The following is a 26,852-nucleotide window of genomic DNA, read 5'->3' as shown; positions in this document are numbered from 1 at the left end:
GACTCAGCACCCTGCAGCCCCCGCAACCCCTGGCATTTTACCTGCAGCCCCTCCAACAACTCTGATGTTCCCTGCATCGACTTCAACCACTGCGCTGGGACCTGAGGCCCCTCAAACCCGTGTCACTCGCCCTGCAGCCCCTCCAGCCCCTGGCATGTTCCCTGCAGCACCTCGAGCCCCTGGCATGTTCCCTGCAGCCACTCCAAGCCTGGCACAGGCCCTACAGCTGGCTGCGGGGACTATCCAGAAATCTGCTCCAGAAATACAGTGATGGCAAGGAGCCCTCCACTTCATTCTTCCTTTTTTTTCTAGCTGGAAGCATTCAGAGTTGTCAACGGAATTGGTTTGGAGGAGTAGGAAAGACAGAATTGCTGGGTTTCTGCTTTCTCCCAGAAACTATCAGACCACAACATGACAGTTGTCTTTCTTTTACGTTCTTTTACACCTGGATCTTTCTCACTTTTATGAGTGTGGGGTATTCCTTCTTTCTCCCTTTACCTTCCTCCCTCCCTCCCTCCATTCCTTCCTTCCTTCCTTCCTTCCTTCCTTCCTTCCTTCCTTCCTTCCTTCCTTCCTTCCTTCCTTCCTTCCTTCCTTCCTTCCTTCCTTCCTTCCTTCCTTCCTTCCTTCCTTCCCTCCTTTCGTTCTGTCTGTCTGTCTGTCTCTCTTTCTCTCTTTCTGTCCAGCACTGATTTTATGGCTACGTGTGCATATCCACAGTGTAGAGTTTTCTCCGTTCCGTTTCTTCCCTGAGTCTTGCCCCTCTTCCCTGCAACTGAACAGCATTTGCCTTGATCAAGGAAGTGGCAACATGCGGCTTACACAGTAACCTGCTGAAATTACAGCTATAACCATGGAGCACAGCTGCCGATCAACACAAGACCACCAATCGCTCACATTTCTAAACTGCTCGTCACAATTCTTCCGTATGTAGGCTGTGATGCTGCTCATTTCTTAAGCACCCATCCATTTCTTCTCTTCCCAGACCCTCAAGGTGTCCTGGTCAAACCACCTCCCTTCCTCTTGCCCCATCTGGCTCTCCCACCTTCCTTTTCCCTCAAGGCTCAACTTTTTTTTTTTTTTTTTTTCCAGCATAGGTGCTCCATAGAAGCTGCTGCTGCCCACCTCCGAGTTGACTAGGGCTGAACTACTGAAAAAGAAAAGAAAATCTATAAATAAGAGTGAGAGATGGTGAATACCCAACCATCTCTTAAAAGCAGGATTTTAAGAGAATAAGTAATTGATAAATGGAGTTAAGATCGGAGGGAAAAAAGTCCACTGTTGCAATCAATAGAGTTAAGAAGTTTTTCAAGTACATTAGGAACAAAAATTAGAGTAATGACACAGATCTGATACGGGATGGGTATTGCTTCAGTGAGAAATGATGGAAAAAAACACAACACAACACGTGTATGTGTTGTTGGGTATTTGTAAAAAAAAAAAAGAAACAAAAAACAGGTTAATGAAAACTGCATGCTCAATTAGATGATTTTTTTGTTGTCATTGGTATGGAATTGTGGGCTTTACAACACAATATGTGTTATATATATATATTATATATGTTTTATATATGTTTTATATATGTTTTAATAAAATAAGGAAATGATATTTTTTTTCTACGTTTGTGGTTTCCAAACTGTAGTTAATAAACATTAAACAAGATGCAATAGGATCTCGTTAACTCTTTTGTTTGAAAAAACAGTGGCCCTGATCGAGAGGTGCAAGTGAGAGGAGACAATATTCAGTATTTCTCTATGTTGTCATGTATTGGTGAAGATGAAAGTCTGCAGTTCATGTTCATGACACTAGCATGACAACATGACCACAAGGGGGACTGTCTGATAGTGAAAAGGAACTTCAGCATGGATTAAAAATCTTTGCCTTTCTTTATTCTGAACTGTTTTTCTTATGGCTGCTAGAGAGAGATTCTCTGCCTTAGAAATAAAACTGCCCAGGCTGTTCTGATAAACCTGTAGGGTTAAGGCACTTCTACCAAAACAGATTTCAAAAGGCAAGAAGTCAAAAAGCAACAATTCAGTAATCTGTGTACGCTTCTATATTAAGTTTTAAGATCACCTGGTTTATAATTAGTTCACACAAATTAACCAAACATAGCAGCATACAACCTAAGAAAAGCTTAAGAAATTTATTAGATGCACAGATAAAGTGCTGTAACAGAGAAACTTGTGTAAATCTATTCTAAAATAAATAAGGTACAGTTAAACCACCTTTGACTCGTTTTAACTCGGAAAGAAATAACCTAAGTTTTAATCATTTGAATTTTAAGGTCAAGGTGAAATATACCATAACTATAACAGTGGTTGTGATCTGTATCAACTATTTGAGGCTCCTGTTCCTCTTGAGGTCTCCCAGAAACAGGAAGGCTATTGCAAAATGTGTCCATTAGACATAGTTCCTTTTACAGAAACATTTTTGTAATAAAGTCTGGTTGCTCAAATACATGTTAAAATATTTAACAAGGAAACAATTTTCTCCTGATCCAGTCAATCTTTTAAACAAGACAATGTATTTTTCCTATGACGCAGCCCACAGGAGGGAACAGAAGTAAACATCCTCCTGAACTGAAGACTGTTTTGCTTGAAGAACTAAACTATTGCATTATTATATGAGAGCAAGAAATATCCATTTGGGTTATCCCTTTCTCCAAACATGGTGCCCAGTGATACATGTATTTTTGCCTTAATCTCAAAGGCCCGTTTGTCTCCAGGTAAGGTACGTTAAAAAGAGATTCCCTTTAAGCATCTTATCACAAGATCTCTTACTGCCTTTCCATCCGGGGAAGCTTGTGTGTTAAACTGCCCTTGGAGTTTTGGATGCTACTAGATTTCTGTGCTCTGTTATCCATAATTTCAGGCACTTCGGGGCTAACATGGCTGTTTAAGTCAATGCAATAATATTACCAATATATTCAACACTCAGAAGAGTCACCACAGTTTCCTTCACACACTCAGGATTTCAAATTCTTCTTCCAATTCAAATAGCTTGTCAGTAGATTCAATGAGTTCTGTAAAAAAAGATAAAGAAAAAAATGCTTCTAAAGACATGCCTGATTTTGTTCACTTAAAAAAAAAAACTTTGAAAGACGCATTCCAGAAAAGTACTTTGTAAGAGTGAAAAAAAAAAATCTGTGCTAGCAATTGTATGGCTTGTTTGGATACATGCCTGCTATATATTGCTTGACACTCACAAAGGATAGTTATTCTACCTGTGATTATTCTTTTATTTGCTAACGAGGAACATAACATTGCACAATTAGGCTTTTAATCGGTGCCTTACCTGCTCCTGTGGTTGTCACTTCTGGTTTTGTTGGAGGTATGAAAGGAGGCCAGTGTGGCGGGTGCTTCTGGACCAGCTCAAACATCCGTAGACTCTGCTGCTTTAGAATCTCCTGAGGACAGAATGCTTTCATTTTAAAAGCTGGCTCGGGAGACGCTTCAAACACAAAACGTGTCTGCTTAATTGAAAGTGTTTTTTAATTACGCATGTCCATCAGGAAAAAAAAGTCTTTATACAGACATACTGTGAAATCCAAGCACCATGGTCTCTGTAATACATCCCTAGTTAAAACACATCTGGAAGACAGATCTCTTGAACTGTACTACAAATTATCAGTCTTATCATCTTTTGATATCAGCTTTGATATCTGCAAACCTGTAATTTTGTTTACATGTAGCAAGCACACTAGGAATGTACAATATTTTCTGCTTTTTAAAAGAAAGTTGCTTGCATAGAACTCTCCTCAAGTTTTCTGTTGATCAATAGCACAAAAGACAGATCTATCAGCTCCTCCAAAGGGGAAAAAAAAAAAAAAAACGCATCAGATTTTGAAGGACAGGTTTTGGTCAGGAAAAAAGGTGTTCCTGAAGCCAAACGCTATTCCTCTTCAAAGAGAAGTTACCTTCTGTCCTGTATTTCAGTTATTTACAAACTGTTTTCCTTAGATGATTTTTTTTTTTTTAAATAAATGCCCTTAGAGGTTGATGGTACTTTACATTCAGACGTCTGGTGCTTAGCTTAACAGCTGCATGCAGAAACATCTTCAAGTCTGTTTCCTGTGGCAGCCAGCACCTTCTGTTCTCCCTAGATCAGCAGGAGCTAGAGGCCTGCAGCACTTACAGAATCAGATCTTTAAGATAGCAGGGACTAACAGTCATAATTAGAACACGCAATCTACTATGTCAAACAATAAAAAAGGATCAGGAAGCAAATCATTGATACATCACTACAATATGGCAGTTAAACCTTAGTCATTTAGTGAGAATTAGAAGTTAAAAGCAAGTGTCACCCAGTAACACCTTCAAGTGTGGATGTTTACACCCATTTTCCAACTGGCAGGGTTTGTGGCTGGTAAAGTGCTGAACAATTTCCAATTAGCAATTCAGTAGTATTGCCTTACCCTGATGCTTTAATGCATTCTTCTCCATGGCTCATACAATTTGTATACAAAGGAAAATGCAAAGGAAAATTTTACAAAAAACAGACAATAAAAACCAGACTTTATAAAGAACAAATCGAGATGCTAAGTTGCCACTCTTACCTTTTGTACAAGACTACACCGGTTATCAAAATCACATTCTTCTTTGCAAAAGAAGCCCTTAGGGGAAAAAACAAACACACAGAGTTTTACCTTTGCAGATGGTAGGTATGTGGTACCAGCAGGTAAGGCGGTTTGACCTCTGATACAGTAATGCCCTGTACGATCAGTAGATATAAGACTCCAAATATGTGGCAGCTCTAGGGAGAGAACCCACGGGGCGAACAAGGCCCTGCAAACCCCTAACGAAATAGTCAAGCAAAAAATAGCAGCAGCTCCTGTGTGCTCCTCCATGGAGCGCCACCCAGTTCCTACAGTCCAGGTATCAGCAGAAGCTGAAAACTTGTAGATGATGGACCACCTAAGGAACATTTCCATTCTGGTATCTATACTGAAAATATTTGCTCTTCATTATGATTTTGTCTGTCTCGTTGCATCATGCCACATTTTGCACAGTTACGTAGTTAAGTATTAAAACAAAACAAAAAAACTTTCTAAAAAGCAGCAGTTTTAAAAAACAGGTATGTGAATGAATGACAGATACCGGTATCTTTACAGATTGTTTAAAGCTTTAGAAACACATCCCACTGGTGACAACTGCCAATCACCCAATCACAGGATACTGGCATGGGATCAGATCCAACTTTTTCAAATACCACAGTACCCCCATGACATTTTGGGTGAATTACAAATAATACATTTGTATTTGTAATTTGGGGTGAAATACAATAATTCCACTTAAACATTTTTAACTTATGATAGAAAGTAAGTTTAAGTAACTTGTCTAGGGGTGACCAAACCTAAAGTAGTGATAGAATAAAACACGTAAACCTGTTTCAGTTCCTTGCTCTGACCATTATAATGCCTCTTGAAAGAAGTAAAAGCTGCTCAGTAAAGAAAACAAAGCGAGCTCCTACAGTACAGACAGCTCCCCACTTGCCCTAAGATTCTCGATGTAGTTATGTACAAACTACTATGTGTTGATCACAGAAGACAGCTTTGTGATCTTGGTTCTGTTCAAGGAGATGCATTGCTGCCCTTACCAATGTAGAGAGACATTACTTTGAGATAAAGTACATGCATTCCAGATTTCCTGACACTTACTAAAGCTACTGAAGGGTCCAAATTCATGATCTTCATTCTATGTGGGGCTTCCTGGCAGTGGAAACTCTCATCGTCAACCGTGCCATTTTCTTCTGAATCTACAAAGCTTTGAGTGGTGTGAGGGTCCAGATAGATCAGCTCATTGCCTGGATGGGTAAAAGCCGTATGTTAAAAATAAGCAAGTGACATTAATAAGCACTTGGTCCAGAACTGTAAAATAGAAATTAGATTGCCATCGCAGTCAGTATAATCTAGACTTTCCAGCTAGGGATTCTTTAAGAGAATCGGAAGGTTTAGACACAGCGTTTCCCACAGGGTATTTAGTATAACTTCCTATTGTCACCTATTACTGTAATTTTTTGGTTGGTTATGTTCTATCTTTGTCGCATACTTTTATTTTTCCATGTGAGATCCAGTACTTTTTTTTTTTTTTTTTTTTTAAATCTCAAGTGTTGTAAACACTAACATTTGACAGATTAAAAGGTACAGGATGTTCACAGATGCAATCTGTAATCCCATTAGGCATTCATTCAGAAATTGGAACAAAAAAGCCTAACTAAAACAGGTTAGGTTTTACAAAAGGACAAAATAGGGTTGCAAAATTTTGGCCCAAAGTGGGGTGAAATCTGAAGGAATGCATTTTAAATTAATTAGAGCAATACTTAATAACAGAAGGTATGCAAAAGGTGAAAAAGATACTGCCATCAGAAACAGTTTTGAAATACAAGAAAATAAAAGTGACATTTGACCAATACACTTGTCAAATGCTATCAGCTATTCTTAGTATGCTGCTCTTGTTGATGTCATCACTTATTTTTACACCTAGCTTTGCTGTTAACTTTCTGCTCCTGTTAAGGATCATCTCATACTGTTTCTAAACTCTTTTAGATATGCTTCTTCATTTATTTTATTCTATTCTCATCTTTCTTTACTTCTAGAGGTTCACGCTTAGACCCCTTACTATTTCCCCTTCAAAAAATGTTCTCTTTTGATCATCTGCACATTTGGAATAAGTTTCTTTTTTCCTTACCTAAAAATCCTATGAAATAATAGGCATTCTTTGGTTTCCCTCCTAATGCTCCCAAAGACTGTGGCATCTTAAAGCATTCCTAGGAGTTCAAAAGGAATAAAGGAAATTGTAATTCATTTCTTTACTGACATCACAGATACCCAAACTTATTTGACAGTAACGAGCAATGAATTGAAAGAAAACCTTACTTTAAATGCATCAATATATACGGGATTTATGTGATTTATCCCTAGTCGTAGAGGTATAATAAGCAAGAGGGCTTTCCAGCCTGTGCAGAGTCCTCCTGCCTTCTTGCTTCGGCCAAGAGCACTTCTGTGCAAATGTGCACTGCTGTGGGACGCGCTGCTGCTCTGAGGAGGGGACCAGCACATTTTTTCTGCGGGAATAAAACTAGAAATCAGTCAACGCACAGAGGAACACAAAGCAGATCTTCCTCTCAGTAGTGAATTAAGCTAGTTTGCCAGGGATCTTTATAGGGCACCCAAGACAAAACGAGCCGGGCATGGCAATTACAGCTATTTAGTAGAAGTGATTCTAGCAGACAGTATGTGCTGGCACGTCCAAGTGAGACGTTAGATCAATGATTGGGGGATGACAATTTAAGACTGCAGTGACATGTCCTATTAATGTTATTAATAGTGTCAAGCTTTGCCTATAAAACGCCAGAGAAATGAAATGGCAGCAATGATGACAGTAGAAATTCTTCAAGGAGCTCTTCACATCCAGTGATGTGAGCACGAAGTTGGCATCAGGGATCAAAAAAACACAACTGAGTTTGTATGTCCTTCTTCCCTCTTCTTACCCTTGCAAGACAAACCCATGGCCCCCCAAGTATTTGTTCATGTTTAGATACATGCTGGCAAATGGAGTCAAATCAGAAACTGTTACCAGAAAACTGATGAGGTGTCACTTACTGATGTCTTCAATGGCCACCGTATTGCCCATAGATACATAAACTGCTAATGAATTCCATTCATCAAATAAAGCAAGCTTCCTAGAAAACATTAAGGTACTAATTAATATAAACTAGTTGGATCAAAAGGGTAGCTTTACACTCAGAACCATTTGATTTATTTATTTTTTTTTCTTAAGAAAAAACATCCTTTCTGCATTTTTTAAAGTCTCCATGTAAGAAAAAGAAAACTTTAAACATTAAATGTTTAATATCTTTAGAAAAATAGGTACTGAGTGGTACCAGGAAAAACATATGCGCTGCACCATGTGCAAACTGTTTTGTCTTACTGCTAAGTGCAGTGACAGTAACAGTTCAACTACATCAAGTTTATTACTTTTTATTGCACTCGACAGTCTCTGCAATGGGTTCTTGCCCAATTGTGTCTTTTCTCATCTGGAAAAGAAAAAAATTCCTATGCCAGTTTTGCAGATTACTTTTTGCTTAAGAAATTCCACTGAATTCTGTGGAATTACTTCTGCCTGAGCCTGCGTGCACAGCAGAAATGGGGCGTTAAAAGCTAAATCAGCTAAGGGTTTGGGGCACCAAAACTTCAGTGGGAGACAGCAGCACACAGTTTTATGTCCACTTCTGCAAAATCCAAACCTTTGGGGAAGGGAGCTACACTCTTAAGCTGCACTGGCAGAATTAGCTGTTTCAAATAAGCCAGAAAGAAATGGGGGTGAGCGTTTCACCATGAAAAACTTGGCCATGAAAGATCTGGAGTCCAGGGCATGCTTCAGCTCCCCTCCCTCTTCAGATCATGTGCCTGTTCCAGGGTGTCAAAGACTTGCTGCTGAGCTCGCAGGACCTGTAGCCTAGCCCCTGCCTGAGGTAAGACACCTCCACGTACCCCTGGAGAACTGAGCAGCCTCAGTTCCTTTCAGTGTGGCTCCCAGACTATGAGGAGCTGCCCATCTTTATCCAGTAGCCTTGCTGGCAGAACTGCTGCTCAGAAAGGGAGGAATTGCAGCTCAGTTCCCTCCTCAGCCGAGATGGCTTCTCTCTGATGTTTCACACCACCACTCCGACCTACACGGTGGCACTCTCGACCTGCCAGAGCTGTGCCACTGTGCTGAAAGGAATATACATCTGTGGTGTGACTGGTGAGGGCATGCAGACGGCATAGCAGGAGACTTTCCTGCAGTTTCTTCTCCTCAGGCTCTTCCTTTATTAAAATTTAGAGGTCACCCATTCCCAACTCAGTACCTGCACACCGAGCTGTGGCATGACATTCCATGCTGCACTTGTAAATAGATGGCAAGTACATTCCTGACTGTGGGACAGGGGGAGATGCAGCCTTCAAAACTCTGCCTGGGCCTTGTCTTGGCTGCCCCAGGGGAGTACGTTCTGAATGAGACTGGTATGATCTCACTTACTTTAGTACTTGAGCAACTGTATTTGGTCCAAACCATTCTCCAATTGACTTCCCCTCTCCAACACCCACCTGTGCTGTTTTCATAGTGAAAAAAAGACACACGTACACAAAATCAAAGAAAAATGAGACCATAAAGAATGTGGGAACAATATACAGTAAATACCGTGACTGTCAAACATTCTAGAGTAACTGCAATCTGTATTTAGCAATAACAATTATTTTCTCAATCTATGCTCTTTTCAAAACTTAGGGAGTGCCAGTTTCTTTAATAAACAAAAGGCTTCTAAACTACAATGAGAATTACAAGTTAACAAATGTTAGTGCCCTTTATTACAAATTACAGCAATAAGCTACAAGACTGTCTGTTCTAACATTACTGACTCTGGTACCCAAGGCTTACAGAGTTTATCAAGAGCTAGATTCTAGTACATGGCTTTATTTAGGTCTCAGGGAATGTTTCTGTACTACTAGTCTTTGCGCCCATCTGCATACCTTTTTATTTTTGTATAAGCATACACACTGTCTTCACATCCACTTTTTAAAATTATGAATTAACATACTGCAAATTAGTGATTCAACACAGTAGAAATTTCAGTGGAAAAAACCTGAAAGTTTATGTTTGTTCTTACCCATCTGGTGGATTGAATAACAGCAAGCCTTCCTGTCGAGAAAGCATCGTAGGATTCTGTGATATTCTTCTGGTTGTTTTTTGTGTTTTTCCCATTGCCAATCTGAAAGGAAAAATTGATATAGAATAAAAAATGGTGACGTTTTCATTACACTGATCAAATGTCTAGACAGCAGAAAGCTTTATAATGAGATGTTAAAAGACATTTCAATTCATCTCGAATATTTACATTTTGTGTAGAGCTCCTAGAATTCCAAGCTTGTTATTTATCATCAAGCTGCCCTTTATCATCATAGGCTAGATTGTAAAAACAGGGAAAATAAAACAAAACAAAAACATCAACTGCAAACATATTCTGACGGATCATGCTGCGTGTTGATAGCCATTCCAGTATCTCTGAGCTTCCAAGATTATTTAAAAGTACAGGCTGTGTTTAGACCTTGTTGGATTTCTAAGCACCCATTAAATAACAACATAAGATCCATACAGAAAGTCCAAACACTCCACTGGCAGCATCCTGGGAAGTGACATGCACGCTTAAGAGCTTGCACCAGGGGGGTTTGGACCTCGTGCTGCTGACAAGTGAGGAGTGAAGAGAAGGGTAAGAGCACTGTCCCACGGTGGCAGGTTTTCCCTTGGCCTCAACTTGGGTGTTACACTTGGGTGAGGTTTATAAAATAATGGCGACAGGATTCCCCATTTGTTCTCCTTCTATGCCTATTTCTCTGCTTCAGGCTGGGATGATTTCACCCAGCTGAATATGAATTGATTCATTAGGAACTGTTACCAGGGCATCAAAGAAAGTCTCACTAATAAATTCAGGGTTTGTGCTTTTAATGGAGTACTTACGAAGAAGCGTCTGCAGACAATACCAAAGTTCCCTCAGGACCAGCACTCACCTCTCCCTAAGTGTCTGCAGATCAGTGCTTGGGCCAGCATCATCTGCCCGCATCGCAGCATACATCCCCAGCCAGCGTCCGACGAAGGACCCGTGCCTCCTGTTAGGAAAGTTCAGCACAATCAGTGCAGGCTTTCAACTGGGTGCAGCACCACAGAGGACATTTCAGAGTGCTAGAAAACAGATAGGGCTGCTGAAGCCTCCATGAACTGTCCTACAGATAAAAGGCACACAGCAAGACTTTGGTTCCATGCTGTTGGTCTAATTCTAATCTCTGCATTGCACAAATAAACAAAATTCATTTATTCCTTGTGGAGCTGACTTACTCTTTTCATTCTTCAAGCAGCATTCACAAACCATTTACTGCATGCTATACAACATGATCACCTGTTTACATACAGACCTAAATAAACACTGATTTTAATAATCTTCATGTTTGCATAAACAGTTAAAATGATGCTCAAAATGCGCTAATACTCTAGAAATATTTTCCCAGCCTACGATGCCATCACTTATCTTGCTATTTAATTTAGAACAATGCAGCAAATCTGCAGTATACTCACCAATAGGCGAAAACTTTCTTCTATACGTAAACCACGTTAAACCACAGTAAACCACACGTGAACACACCTTGGCTTATTGTCTGACTTTGGCTTATGGTGCGTCTGTTGCTGTGTCCAGCACAGTGCAGCCCCTAAATTGCTACCAAAAGCTTGCCACAAACCTCAATCCCCCTCTTAAAAGAGACCCTCTTGTTTGTTGCCCTTCTTTCGACACTCTCTAACAGGTTTATGTCTTCATACATATATATACAACAAAACATCAAAGAGCTCAGCAAGGTCCACCAAGGAAAGGAAGCAATGCAGGAGAAAGAAGACAGGACAACAGGGAGAATGGGCAGCATAAGGGAGGAGGCAGCCAGTGGCCTTAAAAACAAAGCCTAAAAAATAACTTCCACTAGTGGGACATAGTGAATTGGAGCTCTGGGGTCTGCATCTAGAGATGTCTTTTCTATTTATCGTCTTGTTGCGGAGATGGGTCCTCTGGCTTTGGTTGTGTTTTTTCATGTTGGGCAATTATCTCCCAAGAAGAACCCCCTGTTGGACAGAAAGGTAGAGGTGTGCTCCAGAAACACAGTGATGGCAAGGAGTCCTCCACTTCATTCTGGCATTTTTTTCCAGCTGGAAGCATTCCCAGTTGTCAACGGAATTGGTTTTGAGGAGTAGGAAAGACAGCATTGCTGGATTTCTGCTTTCTCCTCCATCCTATCAGACCACATCATGAGAGTTGTCTTTGTTTGATGTTCTTATGTCGCGTTCTGTTACTCTATATTTTTTTCTCTCTTATGTGATTTTATGTTCTTCTGTTACGTTATGTTCTTATGTTCACAACAGGACTCCTTGCCAACACCGCCTCACAGACACCTGGGCCAAAGAGCAGGGCCTTGAGCGGCTAGCTCACCATGACAGAGCTCATTTCCTTCCCAGTAGCTGCCAGGTGCCCTCTGGGGGCATTTTGGGGCTACAGCATGGGAAGACTTCCTTGGGGTGGGAAGCCATTGGGCTAGGAAATGGGCAATGTTCCCTAGGAAGGAAATCCCTGGGAAGCAAAAGCCTTGGGATGGGAAGTCTTGAATGGGGTGGGTACCATTCCCTGGGGAAGGAAGTGCTTGGAGAAGTCCTCCAAGAGAGGGGAATTCTTTGGGACGAGGTCTCTTTGGCTGAAGAAACGCTTCGTGTTGATGGGGCAGATTTCGTCTGGGTTGCTGGGAATGTGCCATGCGGTGAAATGGCAAGGATGGGCACTGCCGCTGAGGCCGAGAAGCTGGTCCTGGGCTGGGCAAGCCTTGGGCCGGGCAAGTGGTGGTGTGGAAGCGTCCTGGGCATGGCAAGTGCTGCGTGGGAGGGAAAGCCTGCTGGGGATGGCCAAGTCTTGCGCTGGGCAGCCTGCTTGGCTCCAAAGCCTGCAGTCCTCCCCAAGATGTCGGCGAGGGGCTGGTCAGCCGTTGGGACGGAACCCCCGTTGCCCGCGTTCCCCAAGCAACCGCCCCACTCTCCAGCCACCATGGCAGGTCCAGCAGCCGGCTCCCGCTCCTCCCGGGGCTGCGGCCCTGCTGGTGAGCCCAGCGCCCCAGAGCTCAGCCCAGCGCCCTTTTTCCCACAGAGGGTTTCCCCAGACGGCTTCCGCGGCTTCCGCAGACGCAAAACTCCCCCTTCGTCGTCCCAGCCGTGCCGCCAACGGTGGCTGCCTGGCTGCTTCCCTCCCTCCCCGGAGCGATGGCGCTGCCCTTGCAGCCCCCCCAGGTACCCACCCTCCCCTCCGCACTGCCCCAGGCCACCGTCTGGCACGTGGTGCCGGGGGTCCAGGGGCAGGTGCTGCAGCTCCCCGCCAGGGTGCAGCTGCCACCTGGGGGGCACCTCCCAGCCCAGGGGCACCACCTGCAGCTTGGGCAGCTCCCCGCCGCCGCCGTGGGGCAGCTCCCTGCTGTGGGGCAGCTCCCCCACAGCGCTCCTGTGGGTGCCCCCAGTGTCTCCCAGCCCCTGCTGATGTGGACGGGGACGCTGGTGCCCCAGGATGGTGCTCCCCTCTGCTTGAGGCCCAGGGCCGTGCTCCATGGGGAGCTCCTGCACCCCGCAGGCACCTGCCTGCTGCAGGCCCCTGCCTACCCCGGCCCCCCACCACTCCTCGTGCCGGGGCCTCCGCTGCGGGGGCAGGCGCTCCCCGCGCCCCGCACCCTCAGCAGCAGCCGGGGGCAGCTGCCGGAGCCCTGCTTGCACGCCGTGGGGCTCAGCGAGGACCAGGGGCCCCCGCTGCCCGGCCCCACTCCCCCCGAGCCTGCCCAGGCTCCAGCGACCGCCAGCACCCAGACGGCGACGCCCGACGGTGAGTTTGGGGCTGGCCCAGCCGGCCGCTGGGCGCCCCACACCCAGGAGCCATGGCAAAGCTGGCAGCGGGGGATGCTTGGGGGATTGCATTGGCTTGCTTTTTCCTCAGCGGCGACACTTGCAGAGGTGCCTGAGGAGCCCCTGGAGCTGCTGGAGCTGGGCCCCGATGCCTTCGCCGAGGCCTTTCCCCAGCTGGCAGGGGACAGCCAGCAGCTGCAGCACCTGCAGGACCAGCTCCCGGCCGACCTGGACAGCTCCGGCTTGGAGGAGCTGCTCAGCTGCCTGGATGCCGTGGAGCACCAGGACGCCTTCGCCGCTGTCCCCAGCAGTCCTGTCCTCAAGCGCTTCCTCTCGCAGCTGCCCGACCTCTGCGAGGACATCGAGGAGCCCAGCACACAGGGACTGGCAGCCACCAGAGCGCTGGGTGAGGTCCCCTCAAGCCCTGGGCTGCACCCCGACAAGGTGCAGGCTGGGCGGGCGCTGCAGCCCCCTGCAGCTGCTGTGCCGCCACTCAGCTCCCCCCTCAAGCCTGCAGCCCGGCCCCAGCTCAGGAGAGCCCTGCCCAAAAGGCCCCCCCAGCAGGAATTCATCCCTGCCTGCAGGAGAACCCTGCCCCAGCCTCCCTTGGCTCCCCTCAAGAGGCGCCCCGACCCTGACTGCCTCCCTGCCCACAAGAGACCCCTGCCCCAGCCTCCCCAGGCTCCCGTCCAGAGCCCCCCCGACCCTGATTTCCTCACTGCCCTCAGGAGAGCCCTGCCCAAGCCTCGCCTGAGTCCCCTCCAGAGCCCCTCTGACCCTGCCCGCAGGAGACCCATGCCCAAGCCTCTCCCCAAAAGGCCCCCCCAGCAGGAATTCATCCCTGCCCGCAAGAGAACCCTGCCCCAGCCTCCCTTGGCTCCCCTCAAGAGGCCTCAACTTCTCCCAGCCCTCAGGAGAGCCCTGCCCAGTCCCCCTCGCAGTCCCCTCCAGAGCCCCCCGCTCTGGAGGGGACTGCCCACGGCTCTGCCCACGCAGCCGCGCACGCTGCAGCGTCCGGCGCAGCCCCGCGGGGACTACGTGCCCTGCGTGGGGCCCTGGGCGGGCGGCGACGCAGCGCCCACACCGCTGGAGGAGCAGGAGTCGTCGGTGCCCATCACGCCGCAGCAGCGTCCCGAGCGGGAGCGCCTCAAGAAGCTGGCCCAAGAGGAGCGGCAGCGGGCGGCCCACCACATGAGGATCGGCCCCGGGCAATTCTTCGAGCAGCGGCAGAAGGACCACGCCAGAGCCTACTCTTACGGCTACCCGTGACCGACCTCGGGCTTCTCCTCGACGGCCCCCGCAGCACCCAGGCCCGCTCAGCACGCAGGCAGGCACAGAGACCTCTGCAGGCACCTGCTCCAGCTTCAGCCACGCTCCTCAGCCCTTGCCCCTCTCGCTTGCCCTCTCCCCTCTCTCGTGCTGGACCTACGCACTGCTTGCCACTCTCAGGGATGGGCAACGGCAAATGCCAATGGCAAATGCGCGCGCGCCTCACCCAGGAAGGTGGCAATGGCAAGCTGGGGGGATGCTGGCAGCAGCTGGGCTGGGAAAGCTTGCCCATGGCAACTGCTGCTTGGGACACCAAAGGGCTGAGAGACAAGACTTAGCTCTTCTTTCGGGGCATTGCTCTTCTTTGCTGCCTTCTGGATTACATTCCTCTCCTTAGGTGCTCACTCAGCAAGGCCTCTGCCTGCAGCTCTTCTTGCACTGGGACACCGAGGGGATCAGAACTGGGACGTTGTTGGGATAGGAAATGATCAGTGGGATGGGAAGTGATGATGGGGATAGGAACGCATTGGCACGGGAAAAATGGGTTTTATTTGTATTAAATTTAAATTTTTAAATTTTATTTAATTTCCTGGGTTTTATTTGTATTAAATTTAAATTTTTAAATTTTATTTAAATTTCTGAGTTTTATTTTTATTAAATTTAAATTTTCAAATTTTATTTAATTTACTGAGTTTTATTTTTATTAAATTTAAATTTTTAAATTGTATTTAATGTACTGGTTGTATTATTTATTTCATGAAATCCACTTTATTGACTGTGTTGTACAGTATGGCATTGTTTCATTATTAGAAAATGATAAGTATTTACTATTATTAATTAAACAATATTTACATATTTTATACATTATAAATTATCAATATTCTCATTTCTAATTTTGTTTGTTTTTATTCCTTTTCTACCCTATTAAACTCTCTTTATCCCAGTGCACTGCTTTGGACTTTAGTTTTCCTTCCGAGTCGTTGTGGATCCACTCCGGATGGGGGGACATTAGCGAACGCCTGTGTGCTTCAGATCCAAGGTCACCTTTGCCCTCAACTCAAGATCCATGTTTGCATCTGTTGTCATGAAGCAATGTTAACAACAGCAACAATTAAGTTACCTCATTTATTATTTCATGTTATTTCATGATTTCATGTTCAGTTATTTCATGCAGCCCGCTCCCGCTGCCCATGCTCAGGCCGGGCATGGATGTGGACATGGCCAGCACGGACGGCAGAAAATGGGTGCATGGCTGGATGGCTGGCTGGGTGGGAGTTGGGAATTCAGCCTTGGGATCAGAACTGGGAGGTTATTGGGATAGGAAATGATCAGTGGGATGGGAAGTGATGATGGGGATAGGAACTCATTGGGATGGGAAAAATGGGTTTTATTTGTATTAAATTTACATTTTAAAATTTTATTTAATTTACTGGGTTTTATTATTTATTTAATTAAATCCACTTTCTTGACTGTGTTGTACAGTATGGCATTGTTTCATTATTATAAAATGATAAGTATTTAATATTATTAATTAAACAATATTTATATATTTTATACTCGTAAGGGGGTGTCGAGAGGCAGGAGACCTTTTCTCCATTAACACCAGCGACAGGACCCACGGGAACGGGGTTAAGCTGAGGCAGGGGAAATTTAGGCTTGACATAAGGAGGGGGTTCTTCACAGAGAGGGTGGTTGCACACTGGAACGGGCTCCCCAGGGAAGTGGTCACTGCACCGAGCCTGTCTGAATTTGAGAAGAGATTGGACCGTGCACTTAGTCACATGGTCTGAACTTTTGGGTAGACCTGTGCGGTGTCAAGAGTTGGACTTGATGATCCTTAAGGGTCCCTTCCAACTCAGGATATTCTATGATTCTATGATTCTATGATACATTATAAATTATCAATATTCTCATTTCTTATTTTGTTTGGTTTTATTCCTTTTGTACCCTATTAAACTCTCTTTATCACAGTGCACTGGTTTGTTCTTATACTTTTTCTTACACTGTGGAGCCCAAAACTGCACTCAGTACTCAGTACATGGAATACCAAGAGAGACTGCCTGGCATTTTCTCTTCTCTGCAGAAGCTCTGTTGCTAACACTGTCCAGAAATCACCACTGTCACAGACAGTAGTAGCATTCCCTCCTCCCACAGTTGGTTCTTCCCCCCCAAGACTTAGACACCATCCAGAAAAATAAGAAGAATAATACTAATACAGTAAATAAAATAAAATAAAATAAAATAAAATAAAATAAAATAAAATAAAATAAAATAAAATAAAATAAAAAAATAAATTAAAATAGTCAAAAGCCATCAGGAAGGCAGTGGTGCAGACTGTGGAGAGCCTGGGTTCAAATCCTTCTTCTGTGAGGCTCTGAACCTATATCCCACCACAATCTCTCTGCTAATGTATGGCAGGGAAAGGAGGAAGAAAGAACATATCTCCTGCACTTTCCATTTATTGTTGACTGACAATTCTGTAGAGTTATAAAGCCTCAATCAGTGAGATACAGGGTTCTTCTCACATTGTCTCACTGTGCCCTAAGCGGAACAGCTCTCATTTAATAGATGCTTCACCACAAAATCATGAGTCATCTGCAGTTTTGAACTTTTCTGGGATCAAGTCCCTTCAGATGGTTGAGGAATCTGCTCCAGCACCTATGTAAACTGGTGCTCTACTAAGCTAGTGAGTGAACAAGAGAGAAATCCTCTGCTAGATGACTTGACAAATTGGGTCTGAAAATAGTGTTGAGGCACAATAGTCCACGATTTTTGCCTTGGGTGCACAGAGGGATTGGGTGTTGTAGACTTCTTTTATTCTTCATTAAGATAAACATTTTCAAAAATGTGCTTGTTCAACCTTGCTCCCACTGTGTGCATGGGAGGGAGATAACTGAAAGTGGGGAGCGTTGCTTGGATCCTGCAAGTGGCTGAGGTCCAGTGGGGTTGGAGGCTTTCTTCCTCCTTTTGGAAATGCAAAGCAACCCTGCACCTCCCCTGCACTTGCAGAAGGATCGTGACAGCCCAAAGCACAGCGGCTTTGTAATTGCTGCATACACTTCGATCGGATTTACGTTTGGTAGCAGGGGCCTGCAGGGATGGCGTCTGTGAGAACAGGCCAGACAACAGCCAGCTCCAGATAGCTCCAAAAGGGCCCCGGCGCTTGCCAGAGCTGAGCCAATAAGCGATGTTGTTTGCACCTCTGGGAGAGCAGATGTAAGAAGGGGGAAATACTGCTGCACAACAGAAGCTGGTAGAGCAAGGAGTGAGAAGCAGCCCTGCAGCCCCCAAGGTGAGTGCAGCAGGAGGCAGGAGGTGCTCCAGGCTCACAGCAGCAGTTCCCCTGCGGGCTGTGCAGGGAGAGGCCCCTGGTGGAGCAGGCTGTCCCCCTGCACCCATGGGTCCCCCATGGAGCAGATCTCCACGCTGCTGCCCCCCTGTGGGTGGAGGAGCCCCCGGTGGAGCAGGTGGCTGTGGCCTGGAGGAGGCTGCGGCCTGTGGAGAGCCCCCGCAGGAGCAGGCCCCGGGCCACAGCTGCAGCCATGGAGAGGAGCCCACGGGGAGCAGGGACAGAGAGGGACCTTGGAGGAGGGAACTGTATCCTCTTTTTTCATCGGTGCTGAGATTGAGGATCAGGATTTCGTGGTAGGAATTTGTTTAGATGAACCAATTTACCTCCATATGGGTTTTGTATGTTTGTTTCACCTTGTCTTGCAGGACCATCTTGGCTGGGTCTGCAGTGTTGTGCAAAAGTGAAGTTTTTCACAATAAAGCGCAGCTTTTTTTTCGGGGTAAAGGCTGAGGTGGCCTTCATCAGAGTCTTGTGACCTGAAAATGCAGAAAATGGGTGCATGGCTGGCTGGGTGGGTGGGTGGGTGGGAGTTGGGAATTCAGCCTTGGGATCAGAACTGGGACGTTGTTGGGATAGGAAATGATCAGTGGGATGGGAAGTGATGATGGGGATAGGAACTCATTGGGATGGGATAAATGGGTTTTATTTTTATTGCATTCAATCCACTTTATTGACTGTGTTGTACAGTATGGCGTTGTTTTATTACTATAAAATTATAATGATTATTATTTAATCTTATCATGTTTGCATCTGTTGTTGTGAAGCAATGTTAAGAACAGCAACAAAATAGTTACCTACTTGGTAGCAGCATCCCTACGTTTGCTGGGGTCTGCTCTGTGCATTTTGAAGACCGTTCCATGCTATTCAGCCCCTTCAGGAGGAAATGGATGGTTCTAGGAAAATGCGTCTTGACCTGATGCAAAGCTGTGACTCAGCACCCTGCAGCCCCCTCAACCCCTGGCATTTTACCTGCAGCCCCTCCAACAACTCTGATGTTCCCTGCATCGACTTCAACCACTGCGCTGGGACCTGAGGCCCCTCAAAGCCTTGTCACTCGCCCTGCAGCCCCTCGAGCCCCTGGCATGTTCCCTGCAGCCCCTCCAAGCCTGGCACAGGCCCTAAGAGCTGGCTCCGGGGACTACCCCGGTGCTGTCTCAGGCGCCAATACACACAAGGGGAAGGAATGCATGCAGAAGTCATCTCGTTTTGGAAGGGCAGAAAGTCCTCCCAAGAAGGGGAAGGAGCAAGAGGAAGGCAAGGCAGCCTACCCCAAGGTAGGGCCATCCCAGGGAACAGGAGGCTGTTGGAAAGGAGAGCAGAGAGAAAAGCAGCAGCAAGCAGGTGATCCCCATCCCTGGGCGAGCTGCGAGCCATGGGACAAGATTGCAGCTGTCCTCCAGGCGAGCACATTGTCAGCTGGCTGCTGCGCTGCTGGGATAGCAGCTGCGGGAGCCTGGCAGCAGAGGGCAGGGAAGCCAAGCAGCTGGGATCCTTCTCTGGGGAAGGGGGCACTGAGAAAGCGCTTGCAAACGGGGCACAAGCCCTCAGCCTCTGGAGGCGGCGCCTGGCAGGCGTGAAGGAAAGGGATCCCTTCAAGGAAGATGCTGTGGGCTTGCTGAGGCTCGAAGAACAGATGCTGCTGGCTGCTACCAGTGTGCTGCAGCAGCGGCAAGAGAGAGCAAACCGTGGTGGTTTTCCTCAGCTGGGCAGCTGAGCTCCAGCACAAGCGCTCTCTCCCTGCCCCTCCTCCAATGCCAAGGGGAGAAAAGAGGCTGGAAAGGGCTCAAGGGCTGCCAGAAGGACAGGGAGATCACTCCACAAGGAGCGTCACGGGCAAAGCAGGCTCAGCACAGCCTGTTCCAGTCCAGCCCGGGGCCTGCTCCTGCGGGGGCTCTCCACAGGCTGCGGTCTCCTCCAGGCCACAGCCACCTGCTCCACCGGGGGCTCCTCCAGCCACAGGGGGGCTGCAGCGTGGAGATCTGCTCCACGGGGGACCCATGGGCTGCAGGGGGACAGCCTGCTCCACCAGGGGCCTCTCCCTGCACAGGCCGCAAGGGAACTGCTGCTGTGAGCCTGGAGCACCTCCTGCCTCCTGCTGCACGGCCCTTGGGGGCTGCACAGAGCTTTCCCACTCCTCCCTGAGCCAGAGGCTGCTGGGCAGCAACTTTTGTTCCCTTTCTTAGATGCAAGATCCCTTCTTAAATTCAGTCCAGCCAAGTAGGAAAAGTAAATGTGGACAGCTGTACCTTGGCAAAGAAGATAGTAGGGGACAAGGAGGTTTAGCAGTCAAGATGGAAGGTGATGCCATGAGGCTTACAGGCTAGTAATGTTCTAGTGAAACCCAGCCTTCCTAAAGAAACCTGCCTGACTACTTCACGTGAATAACAGACTCTGTTCAGCTATTTCCTAACATAGAAAGGGTGCTGACTGCTTCTTCAGAGTAACATGGTAGTGATACTGCTGAAATAGTTGTGGTTCAGACGTAGATCTGATTTCTCCTAAGCACGCTGAATTCACAGCTGTTGATCCTCCAGAGGAGGCTTTGCAATTGAACACCTGGAGAATAGGTAAATTTCCCGCTGTTGTTCTCCTCTCCTCTTGTTTTGTTTTGTTTCTTGTTTTTTTTTTCCTAGTAGCATAGGCTTAAGACTCTGAAGAAACAGGCTGCTTTTTTTCATTTCCAACACTGGCTGTTCCTCCTGTAGAGATTATATCAAACAGTCTTGAAGTGCTTGATGACTTACCAGTCTGCAGATTTATTATCAAACCAAAAAAAACCCCGACTTGGTAGACTATTTTTTTCTTACTTTTGAATGACTACTAGGAAGAAGGTTGTTCCGGCATCAAGAAAGTCACGTGGAATGTAATAAAATTTACTGAACCAGTAAATAAAAACTATATTTTTCTATTAGTTCCATTGTTTCAACTCTTCTGACGCTTATGGATGGCACAGATAACAGAGGGGAGATCGTGGTAATCGGAGCTACCAACAGACTGGATTCTATAGATCCTGCTTTACGAAGACCAGGACGCTTTGGCAGGGAGTTCCTCTTCAACTTGCCAAATAAAGAGGTGAGAACTTAAATTGAATGTTAGTGCTACCATGGCAAAGTCCAACTTTATAGGAAAAAAAAATAATTGACAACTTGAACAAAAGAGTGATATGTGGAGACACTGCAAAGTTGTACCTGTTTGCTTAATTATTTAGTCCACTTGGGCGTTTTCATCATGAAGTTGTGTTTTTGGTCTCAATCCTTCACTTCTGAATGAATAGGGGACGTGTTTGCATTTGATTGTGCCCCGGATCGGTGGTAGTAGTTTGAGTCATAATTATTTTCTTCTTTATAGTAATTGTAGCAATTTGAAGCATTGTGCCAGAAGTGCTTTCTGTGAATTTACAGCCTGAAAAGCAAATGTGATGAAGTAATGAGACTGTCACAATGAAAGCTTGCTAAGTTTTAGAGAAGATTTTTGGACAACAAAGAAATGTTTCTGGATAAATTTTTCATTACAGTATTTTCCTCTGGGTCATTAGGTCCCGTAGTTTGGAAACTTGTTATTGAAGCTATAAATGCCTTTTCTTTCATTGTAGGTTCCTAGAAAAAGTTCAGTATAACAAATAAGAAATATTCAATTTCCTGGTTGAAAATGCAGAGTGTATATTAAATAACTGTAAAATACTTGAAAGTTGAGCAAATAAGAAAAGCGTATTAATAGATGAGGGGTTTTGAGGAAGGACTGTTTTTTTTTTGTTTGTTTATTTGTTTGCTTGCTTTTTGGTTTGTTTGTTTCTTGGTATTTTTAAGGAAAACTTGGGACAAGCTAAAACGCAATGATTTTGCTTCCAGGCTAGAAAAGAAATTTTCAAGATTCATACTCGTGACTGGACCCCTAAGCCACCGGACATGTTGCTTGATGAACTAGCTGAGAAATGCATTGGTAAGACTGAAACCAAAATGGATTCTTGCTTGTGAGCAAGTTGTAAAGAACCTTAGCTTGTACCAGGCAGTACCCAAGCTCTTGTGCCTTGTTGCACAACTAGTCAACGAGGCAGCTGGCACGCCTTCATAGCAATCAGAGTTAGATGCTTTCATCTATTTACTCTTTGTTGTCGTTCTTTTTGTTGTCTGAGAACGTTAAATGGTTCTGGGGCATCTTCCTCAAGAGTATAGTTTTTGATGAGGAGTCTGTTTCAGCTGCATAAGCGCAAGATATCAGACAGTGCGCAACATGAAACTTCCCTGCAGAGCGGTAGCACTTTGAATTCCCTGTTAACCTGTTTGGTTTTGGCATTACAAATTCTTTAAATGTTGCATGTTGTAAACCTGGGCCTTGACTGATGTAATGTTTGATTTTTGTTTGTTAGGATACTGTGGTGCAGATATCAAATCTTTATGTACTGAAGCTGCGCTGTGCTCTCTACGTCGATGCTATCCTCAGATTTATGCAAGTAGGGAGAGGTTGCTACTATTAAAATAAAAGCAAAAAAAAAGCATTATATAAAAAAAAAAAAAAGCATTATATTATGCAAGTAGGGAGAGGTTGCTTCTATTAAAATAAAAGCAAAGGACTTTTTCATGGCTCTGAAGAAGGTTGTTCCGGCATCAAACAGGATCGTGGCTTCACCCGGACAAGCACTATCACCCATTTTCAAGCCACTTTTTAAAAGATCAGGAGCGAATATTTTACAAGTTGTGCAGAAGATCTTCCCGCATGCACAGCTCGCACTAAAGGAGGACCGACAGCAAGGTATAACCACAGCATCCACTTCTTTATAATTCTGCTAAAGCAAAAACTTGTGGTTTGTGCAATCAACTTAAACCTTTCAGACATAATGATGGTAGAATTTTATTATTTGCATGTGCATGTCTTTCTTTTGGGCATGTCTGGAAGATAACGCATAGGTTTTATTCTGGATTCGAAACTGAAATGCCAAATGGAAGCCCTGAATGACTCAATACACAGTAAAGGACGATGCGTTCTCTACTGAAGCATCCTGCTTCTGACGGCAGCTAAGATAATTAGCATTTGTAGAGGTTGACTTGAGGTTTGAAGTATAAGGCACCTATTTTTCTTTAAAAAATCAAAACTCAGATATTTGGAGGGGAAGCATTTCTAGGTCAATGTTTCTAATTCCTTTCTGAAGAATGTCGGGACCAGGATACAAGTATAACTGGTCTAAGCTAAATATTGTTTTAGCTATCATCGTTTTTAACCAGTCTCCTAATTTAAATGTTTGTAGATCGTACTATACATGTGCATGTGAGATCAATTAGCACTGATATTTACTAGATGAATGGAATTCTGTGGCCATCACATCCTTAATCCCCGTGCTTTCATTGTGGGAACCTCCTCCAGAAAGAAATGGTCTTGGTTTTTTTTTTTTGTTTGTTTGTTTGTTTGTTTTTAGCTATTTAGCAACTGCGGAAATTGTTTGTAATCTCCTTTATTCTAAGGGGGAGAAAAAAATCACCAAGAGTAGCGTACCTTATACGTACACATCAGTGGGACTTAGTACAGCTTTGTAGGGCCTTGTGCCATCTCCTTAGATCTGTGGTGGGATGAACTCTAGGAAATAGCTTTCAGTGTGTGCTCTCAAATGAAGAAAGGGTTTTGGCACTGATTTAGAAGCTGTATTCATGTAAGAGAACGAGACAAAGGCTATTCAGAAAAGTTAACAAACCTCTTTTGTCTTTCAGACCATTTAAATCCTATTTTACAAGATGATACGTTCGACAGTGATGACGATGCATCCTTGGTTTCTGGAGATGAATTAAAAGAGGGAATGCCTGACGGACCAGAGAAAAAAACGCCTCTGTTTCAGCAGGTAAAGAAAGATAGATCCCTGTTATGTTTAGATTCTCAGGACTGCTGAGTCTTTGTAAACAGTTCCAGCTGTTAAAAGTGCGAGGGGTGGTAGACGAAGGGGTAACATCAAGTTTGTGTGTTGAAGGGGTGCTTGGTATTCACAAGGAGAAAGGGTGAAGGGACTAAAGTGGTAATGAAGTTGCTCTGAATGACCAAATTGAAAAGCCCAGGCTTCTCTTCCTAAGCCAAAGTGATCCGTAGACTACCAGAACACGTTGACTTAATCCATGGCATTCTTTGAAAGACTCAAGACCACATAAATGTCCTGTCTGTCCTTTTAGCTAAAAATACCCCAACTTTATGGGTTTGTGTTGCCACCTTTTGCCCTTCTGTTTTCCAGGATTCTTAAACCAATGGTGAATTGTGTAGCAGAAAGAAAACTGAGAAATGGCTTGTTAAAACACCTTGAGAAAAATCTGAATGGTGTCTTTATTTGTTAAGCCACCAAGTTGTGTTAATCTTGTGGTATTTTAGTATGGAAGTCATGCAAGCCCACTGTTGGAAAGTTAGATCATGTTGTCACAGCTGGATCAGTTATTTTTCTCAGTTTCTATTGCTGTGCTGTCCAGAAGATTTTCTGTCCTCTAGAGCAAGGCTAAGTCTCTAGCATCTTTGATTTAAGCCAGCAAAGGTACAGCCTGATTGTAGTGGGGAAACAAATGCTTCTCACAAATTTATTTCCTAGTAGTAAAGCAAGATTGCAGGGATATTAATTTGCAGTCTTGGTTCAGTAAAGAATAGGAAACACAAGGGAAGAAGATGAAACAATTGGAATGACTGAATAACTTAACTGGAAATCTTACATGTATTTAATGTACCGCTACCATTTGGATTATTTGGGGATGGAAAAGTAAGTCTATAGGAAAATTACTTGGAACATCTGTGTGTGTCTATTCAGCACCTCATTTATAAACTTGTTTTCTTTACTCTTGTTCTAGGAGTGCTTTCTGTGAACCAACATCACGCCGGCCCCGTCTGCTAATAGTAGGAAAAGAAGGGTACGGCCAGGTTTCTTACGTGGCACCCGTGGTGTTGCATGCTTTGGAGAAGTTTCCTGTTCACACCCTGGACCTTTCTGTTCTGCTTACAAACGTTGCACCGCCAGAAGAGATCTGCAGACAGGTACCTTTTTTCTTTTTATTCTCATTGGATTCACTGACTGTATATAAAGGATCAATCGAGTTGCAAGTAAGGTGAGCAAAATTCATTGGTAATGGAGGTGGCGTTGTTTTAATGTGCTGGGATGTTTGCTTCTGTCTGAAAATCCCCTTTTCTTTTAGACAAAACCACAAACAATCTGGATGTTGTACATGTCCACATTTTCCATACCCAATTTTACAGTGATGATGTTGCTAGCAGCTCAGGAAGCTGGGCGGTGTTGCTAATAAACATCTCTTTGTGGAAAGAAATGCTGCTCATCTCCCTGGGATCCAGAAAGTAGTTCTCATTGCCTCCGAAGACTGTGTGCTCCCAGTAGATGGCTCTGTATCAGACTGCATGTCGGCTACTTTTTGTAGCCTTCTTCTAAATTGTATTAGTAAGGCAACCAAGGTTTGGGGCTTCTGTTTATTTTGTTTTCACACGGACATACACAACTTGTGCCGTTGCAGTATGTGCAATAAAAGCATTAACATTCACTAAACACTTCATTTGCATGCTGATGTGGTTTTAACTAGAAAAAATAAACAGATCTGGTGTTTTTACTTTTAGGCAGGAAATCCATTTTATTGTTTGGCATCACTACCTTTAAATATTTTTACCTTTAGTGGGAACATTTGAGAGCCATACAAGTAAGGACAGACATGTTACACGACTGAATACTGATGTGTCCCATAAGAGGGACATTTCCTTTCTTTGTTATGCGATGATTGTGGCTGTGGCCATATAGCTACGGTGTCTAGCCACTGCCTGAATATATCCTTCCCATCTTCTGACTAGAGTTCTTCGAATACTGGTAATCTGAAAGGGTGCACAGAGAAATTCCTTATGTGAAAGGATGCTTGCCACTCTGTTCACATAGTTTCCTTTCATGGGGCAGTCAGGTGGCTATGTAGCTATGTATTAACAGGTTATTCTACGTGTTTTAGTTTTCTTACCCAAGCTTTCCTTTTCACTAGCTGATCCGAAATGCTCAGAAGACAGCACCAAGCATAATTTATGTCCCAGATATCCATTTATGGTGGGACAACGTTGGACCTGCCTTGAAACTTACTTTTCTAACTCTAACTCTTCCAGCATTTTCGCCTGTTTTGCTGCTTGCTACGTCTGATGTATGTCACTCAGATCTCCCAGAAGAGGTATTTGTCAATACTTTTCTTACTATTTCTTCAGTGTCTTGTAATTTATGAATGCTTTCAGCATCAAAATGCTGCCTTTTCTTAAATGCCTACTGTTATTACTCAGGCACCCTAACAAATCACTTAAAATTTGCTTAGAGAAAAAGAATACTGTGAAAGCATCTGCTTAAGGTTTTTTCTGAGTCAAGCAAGTGACTTTCACCCCCTTCTCATGCATGCAAATAATAAATTAATACAATAATTCTGGTGGCTACAAAGTGGTTCAGTCAAGAATATGCAGTGCTTGAAATGACAAGAAGATGTTTTTACTGAAGAGATTTCTTCTGACAGTCTGCCATTCCATGCTATGTTGGGTAAACTGCTAATAATGCAATTTAGTAGAGAATTGAAACAGTTTGATTAAAAAAAAAAAAAAAAATCAGTTTCTTTCTTCATATAGGCCAAAGCTTTCCAAGCTGGAAAGCTGAGTTCCAATTTCTGCTCAAGTAACTTTGGAATGGAATTCTAGTTGTATTCCTAAATAAACTGTAGTAAAAGTACATGCAGAACTTCATTGACTTCTGAGAGTTTACATTAAGGGAAGGTGCCCAAAACAGGAACACGCTGTTCTCATTCCGA

Source organism: Anas platyrhynchos, chromosome 24 (genome assembly GCF_047663525.1).
Source record: "Anas platyrhynchos isolate ZD024472 breed Pekin duck chromosome 24, IASCAAS_PekinDuck_T2T, whole genome shotgun sequence".
Taxonomy (NCBI): domain Eukaryota; kingdom Metazoa; phylum Chordata; class Aves; order Anseriformes; family Anatidae; genus Anas; species Anas platyrhynchos.
The sequence above is the reverse complement of the archived record's forward strand: the minus strand, read 5'-3'. Positions refer to the sequence as shown.